This window comes from Salvelinus namaycush, chromosome 1, assembly GCF_016432855.1.
Source record: "Salvelinus namaycush isolate Seneca chromosome 1, SaNama_1.0, whole genome shotgun sequence".
NCBI classification, from domain to species: Eukaryota; Metazoa; Chordata; class Actinopteri; order Salmoniformes; family Salmonidae; genus Salvelinus; species Salvelinus namaycush.
Window position 1 is genome coordinate 63,622,739 of NC_052307.1, and position 7,323 is coordinate 63,630,061.

Sequence of the window (7,323 nt, forward strand, 5' to 3'; positions counted from 1 at the left end):
CTGACCTGCTAACACTGGCAGTAAAGCTGTTGTATTATACTGACCTGCTAACACTGACAGTAAAGCTGTCACATTATACTGACATTGCTAACACTGACAGTAAAGCTTTTGTATTATACTGACCTGCTAACACTGGCAGTAAAGCTGTTTGTATTATACTGACCTGCTAACACTGACAGTAAAGCTGTCACATTATACTGACCTGCTAACACTGACAGTAAAGCTGTTGTATTATACTTGACCTGCTAACACTGACAGTAAAGCTGTTGTATTACACTGACCTGCTAACACTGGCAGTAAAGAGCTGTTGTATTATACTGACCTGCTAACACTGACAGTAAAGCTGTTGTATTATACTGACCTGCTAACACTGACCAGTAAAGCTGTTGCATATTACTGACCTGCTAACACTGACAGTAAAGCTGTTGCATTATACTGACCTGCTAACACTGACAGTAAAGCTGTTGCATTATACTGACTGCTAACACTGACAGTAAAGCTGTTGCATTATACTGACCTGCTAACAATGACAGTAAAGCTGTTGTATTTACTGACCTGCTAACACGGACAGTAAGCTAGTACAGCTGTTGTATTATACTGACCTGTTAACACTGCAGTAAAGCGGTTGCATTATACTGACCTGCGTGACACTGAATTAAAGCTGTTTTCATTATACTGACCTGCTAACATGACAGTAAAGCTGTTGTATTATACTGACCTGCTAAGACTGACCGTAAAGCTGTTGCATTAATACTGACCTGTTAACAGCTGGGCAGTAAAAGCTGTTGTATTATACTAACCTGCTAACACTGGAAGTAAAGCTGTTGCATTATACTGACCTGCTAACACTGACAGTAAAGCTGTTGTATTATACTGACCTGCTAACACTGACAGTAAAGCTGTTGTATTATACTGACCTGGTAACACTGACAGTAAAGCTGTTGTATTATACTGACCTGCTAACACTGACAGTAAAGCTGTTGCATTATACTGACCTGCTAACACTGACAGTAAAGCTGTTGTATTATACTGACCTGCTAACACTGACAGTAAAGCTGTTGTATTATACTGACCTGCTAACACTGACAGTAAAGCTGTTGTATTACACTGACCTGCAAATACTGACAGTAAAGCTGTTGTATTATACTGACCTGCTAACACTGACAGTAAAGCTGTTGTATTATACTGACCTGCTAACACTGACAGTAAAGCTAGTAAAGCTGTTGTTTTATACTGACCTGTTAACACTGGCAGTAAAGCTGTTGCATTATACTGACCTGCTAACACTGGAAGTAAAGCTGTTGCATTATACTGACCTGCTAACACTGACAGTAAAGCTGTTGTATTATACTGACCTGCTAACACTGACAGTAAAACTGTTGCATTATACTGACCTGCTAACACTGACAGTAAAGCTGTTGTATTATACTGACCTGCTAACACTGACAGTAAAGCTGTTGTATTATACTGACCTGCTAACACTGACAGTAAAGCTGTCACATTATACTGACATGCTAACACTGACAGTAAAGCTGTTGTATTATACTGACCTGCTAACACTGGCAGTAAAGCTGTTGTATTATACTGACCTGCTAACACTGACAGTAAAGCTGTCACATTATACTGACCTGCTAACACTGACAGTAAAGCTGTTGTATTATACTGACCTGCTAACACTGACAGTAAAGCTGTTGTATTACACTGACCTGCTAACACTGGCAGTAAAGCTGTTGTATTATACTGACCTGCTAACACTGACAGTAAAGCTGTTGCATTATACTGACCTGCTAACACTGACAGTAAAGCTGTTGTATTATACAGACCTGCTAACACTGACAGTAAAGCTGTTGTATTATACTGACCTGCTAACACTGACAGTAAAGCTGTTGTATTACACTGACCTGCTAACACTGGCAGTAAAGCTGTTGTATTATACTGACCTGCTAACACTGAAGGTAAAGCTGTTGCATTATACTGACCTGCTAACACTGACAGTAAAGCTGTTGTATTACACTGACCTGCTAACACTGACAGTAAAGCTGTTGTATTACACTGACCTGCTAACACTGACAGTAAAGCTGTTGTATTATACTGACCTGCTAACACTGACAGTAAAGCTGTTGCATTATACTGACCTGCTAACACTGACAGTAAAGCTGTTGTATTATACTGACCTGCTAACACTGACAGTAAAGCTGTTGTATTACACAGACCTGCTAACACTGGCAGTAAAGCTGTTGTATTATACTGACCTGCTAACACTGACAGTAAAGCTGTTGTATTATACTGACCTGCTAACACTGACAGTAAAGCTGTTGCATTATACTGGCCTGCTAACACTGGCAGTATAGCTGTTGTATTATACTGACCTGCTAACACTGCCAGTAAAGCTGTTGTATTATACTGACCTGCTAACACTGCCAGTAAAGCTGTTGCATTATACTGACCTGCTAACACTGACAGTAAAGCTGTTGCATTATACTGACCTGCTAACACTGACAGTAAAGCTGTTGTATTATACTGACCTGCTAACACTGACAGTAAAGCTGTTGCATTATACTGACCTGCTAACACTGAAGGTAAAGCTGTTGTATTATACTGACCTGCTAACACTGACAGTAAAGCTGTTGTATTATACTGACCTGCTAACACTGACAGTAAAGCTGTTGCATTACACTGACCAGCTAACACTGACAGTAAAGCTGTTGTATTATACTAACCTGCTAACACTGACAGTAAAGCTGTTGTATTACACTGACCTGCTAACACTGACAGTAAAGCTGTTGTATTATACTGACCTGCTAAAACTGACAGTAAATCTGTTGTATTACACTGACCTGCTAACACTGGCAGTAAAGCTGTTGTATTATACTGACCTGCTAACACTGACAGTAAAGCTGTTGTATTATACTGACCTGCTAACACTGACAGTAAAGCTGTTGCATTATACTGACCTGCTAACACTGACAGTAAAGCTGTTGCATTATACTGACCTGGTAACACTGACAGTAAAGCTGTTGTATTATACTGACCTGCTAACACTGACAGTAAAGCTGTTGTATTATACTGACCTGCTAACACTGACAGTAAAGCTGTTGCATTATACTGACCTGCTAACACTGAAGGTAAAGCTGTTGTATTATACTGACCTGCTAACACTGACAGTAAAGCTGTTGTATTATACTGACCTGGTAACACTGACAGTAAAGCTGTTGTATTATACTGACCTGCTAACACTGACAGTAAAGCTGTTGCATTATACTGACCTGCTAACACTGACAGTAAAGCTGTTGTATTATACTGACCTGCTAACACTGACAGTAAAGCTGTTGTATTATACTGACCTGCTAACACTGACAGTAAAGCTGTTGTATTACACTGACCTGCAAATACTGACAGTAAAGCTGTTGTATTATACTGACCTGCTAACACTGACAGTAAAGCTGTTGCATTACACTGACCAGCTAACACTGACAGTAAAGCTGTTGTATTATACTAACCTGCTAACACTGGCAGTAAAGCTGTTGTATTACACTGACCTGCTAACACTGACAGTAAAGCTGTTGTATTATACTGACCTGCTAAAACTGACAGTAAATCTGTTGTATTACACTGACCTGCTAACACTGGCAGTAAAGCTGTTGTATTATACTGACCTGCTAACACTGACAGTAAAGCTGTTGTATTATACTGACCTGCTAACACTGACAGTAAAGCTGTTGCATTATACTGACCTGCTAACACTGACAGTAAAGCTGTTGCATTATACTGACCTGCTAACACTGACAGTAAAGCTGTTGCATTATACTGACCTGCTAACACTGACAGTAAAGCTGTTGTATTATACTGACCTGCTAACACTGACAGTAAAACTGTTGCATTATACTGACCTGCTAACACTGACAGTAAAGCTGTTGTATTATACTGACCTGCTAACACTGACAGTAAAGCTGTTGTATTATACTGACCTGCTAACACTGACAGTAAAGCTGTCACATTATACTGACATGCTAACACTGACAGTAAAGCTGTTGTATTATACTGACCTGCTAACACTGGCAGTAAAGCTGTTGTATTATACTGACCTGCTAACACTGACAGTAAAGCTGTCACATTATACTGACCTGCTAACACTGACAGTAAAGCTGTTGTATTATACTGACCTGCTAACACTGACAGTAAAGCTGTTGTATTACACTGACCTGCTAACACTGGCAGTAAAGCTGTTGTATTATACTGACCTGCTAACACTGACAGTAAAGCTGTTGCATTATACTGACCTGCTAACACTGACAGTAAAGCTGTTGTATTATACTGACCTGCTAACACTGACAGTAAAGCTGTTGCATTATACTGACCTGCTAACACTGGCAGTAAATGTCACACCCTGGCCTTAGTTATCTTTGTTTTCATTATTATTTTAGTTAGGTCAGGGTGTGACATTGTGAAGTATGTGTTTTTTGTATTGTCTAGGGTGTTGTTTGGTTTAGGGGGTTTAGTAGAATAGATGGTTTAGTGTTCAGTGTAGGTGTCTAGGAAAGTCTATGGTTGCCTGAATTGGGTCTCAATTAGAGTCAGCTGGTTATTGTTGTCTCTGATTGGGAGCCATATTTAAGGCAGCCATAGGCTTTAGCTGTTTGTGGGTCATTGTCTATGTGTAGTGTTTGTGTCAGCACTATTTGTCTATTAGCTTCACGGTCGTCAGTTTGTTATTTTGTTAGTTCGTGTATAGTTGTTAGTTTCTTGTTTTTTCTCTCTTCTAAAATAAAAGAAGATGTATTTTGCAAACGCTGCGCCTTGGTCCACTTTCTCACAAGAAGACGATCGTGACAGAATGACCCACAACATCGGACCAAGCAGCGTAAATCAAGGCAGAGTGGCTGGAAGCCCGAGAGGCTCCCCCAAAAATTTCTTGGGGGAGGGCACACGGGGAGTGTGGCTGGGTCAAGTGGGAGAATTGAGCCAGTTCCCCGTGCTTACCATCAGGGGCAGTTGTCTAAACTAAGGTATGAGTCGGAGAATGTGGAGGAGTTATTGGACAGATTGGAGGAAAGTGAAAGGATGGGAGATTATGAGACATTTGAGGAGTTGTTGGTGTTATTGGAGGAGAGCGAAGAGAGAGAGATGTTGATATGGGGGAGCATACAACCAGGTAAGGTTGGGAAGCCTCCTGTGCGTCTCCTGAGCCCTGTACGCACTGTTCCTTCTCCCCGCACTCTTCCTGAGGTGCGTGCCCTCAGCCCGGTACCACCAGTAACGGTACCACGCACCAGGCCTATTGTGCGTCTCCAGAGTCCAGTGTGCCCTGTTCCTCCTCCCCGCACTAGCCATATGGTGCGTGTCTCCAGTCCGGTACCACGCACCAAGCTTCCTGTGTGTCAACAGAGCCCTGTTCCTCCGCCACGCACTAACCCTGTGGTGCGTGTCTCCAGCCCATTACCACCAGTGCCTACACCACGCACTAGGCCTAATGTGCGTCTCCAGGGTCCAGTATGCCCTGTTCCTCCTCCCCGCACTAGCCCTGAGATGCGTGTCCCCAGCCCGGTACCACCAGTTCCGGCACCACGCACTAGGCCAAATGTGCGTCTCCAGGGTCCAGTATGCACTGTTCCTTCTCCCCGTACTCGCCCTGATGTGCGTGCCCTCAGCCCGGTACCACCAGTGCCGGTACCACGCACCAGGCCTATAGTACGCTTTGAGAGTTCAGTGTGCCCTGTTGTTGTTCCCCGCACTAGCCTGAAGGTGCGTGTCCTTAGCCCGGTGCCTCCAGTTCCGGCACCACGCACCAGGCCTACAGTGCGTCTCAGCCGGCCTGAACTGTCCGTCTGCCAAGCGCCGCATGAACTGCCCGTCTGCCATGAGCCTGCAAAGCCGCCCGTCTGCCATGAGCCTACAGAGCCTTCCGCCAGACAGGAGCCGCTAGAGCCTTCCGCCAGACAGGAGCCGCTAGAGCCTTCCGCCAGACAGGAGCAGCCAAAGCCTTCCGCCAGACAGGATCAGCCAGAGCCATCCGTCTCCCCAGCGCCATCTGAGCCATCCGTCTCCCCAGCGCCATCTGAGCCATCCGTCTCCCCAGCGCCGTCTGAGCCATCCGTCTCCCCAGCGCCGTCTGAGCCATCCGTCTCCCCAGCGCCGTCTGAGCCATCCGTCTCCCCAGCGCCGTCTGAGCCATCCGTCTCCCCAGCGCCGTCTGAGCCATCCGTCTCCCCAGCGCCGTCTGAGCCATCCGTCTCCCCAGCGCCGTCTGAGCCATCCGTCTGTCCCGAGCCATTAGAGCCGCCCGTCTGTCCCGAGCCGTCAGAGCCGTTAGTCAGTCAGGAGCCGCTAGAGCCATTCGTCAGTCAGGATCTGCCAGAGCCGCCAACCAGACAGGATCTGCCAGAGCCGCCAACCAGACAGGATCTGCCAGAGCCGCCAACCAGACAGGTTCTGCCAGAGCCGCCAACCAGACAGGATCTGCCAGAGCCGCCAACCAGACAGGATCTGCCAGAGCCGCCAACCAGACAGGATCTGCCAGAGCCGCCAACCAGACAGGATCTGCCAGAGCCGCCAACCAGACAGGATCTGCCAGAGCCGCCAACCAGACATGAGCGTCCAGAGCCGCCAGCCAGCCATGAGCGTCCAGAGCCGTCAGCCAGCCATGAGCGTCCAGAGCCGTCAGCCAGCCATGAGCGGCCAGAGCCGTCAGCCAGCCATGAGCGGCCAGATCCGTCAGCCAGCCATGAGCGGCCAGATCCGTCAGCCAGCCATGAGCGGCCAGATCCGTCAGCCAGCCATGACCAGCCAGAGCCGTCAGCGAGCCATGACCAGCCAGAGCCGTCAGCGAGCCATGACCAGCCAGAGCCGTCAGCGAGCCATGACCAGCCAGAGCCGTCAGCGAGCCATGACCAGCCAGAGCCGTCAGCGAGCCATGACCAGCCAGAGCCGTCAGCGAGCCATGACCAGCCAGAGCCGTCAGAGAGCCATGACCAGCCAGAGCCGTCAGCGAGCCATGACCAGCCAGAGCCGTCAGCGAGCCATGACCAGCCAGAGCCGTCAGCGAGCCAGGATCCTCCAGAGCCGTCCAGCCAGGATCCGCCAGAGCCGTCCAGCCAGGATCCGCCAGAGCCAGCCAGCCAGGATCCGCCAGCCAGCCAGGATCCGCCAGAGCCAGCCAGCCAGGATCCGCCATTCAGTCCGGTGCTGCCCTTCAGTCCGGTGCTGTCCCTCAGTCCGGAGCTGCGGTCCCTCAGTCTGGAGCTGCCCCTTATCCGGGTGCTGCCTCTTATCCTGGTACTGGCCCTTATCCTGGTGCTGCCCCTTATCCTGGTGCTGCCCCTTAGT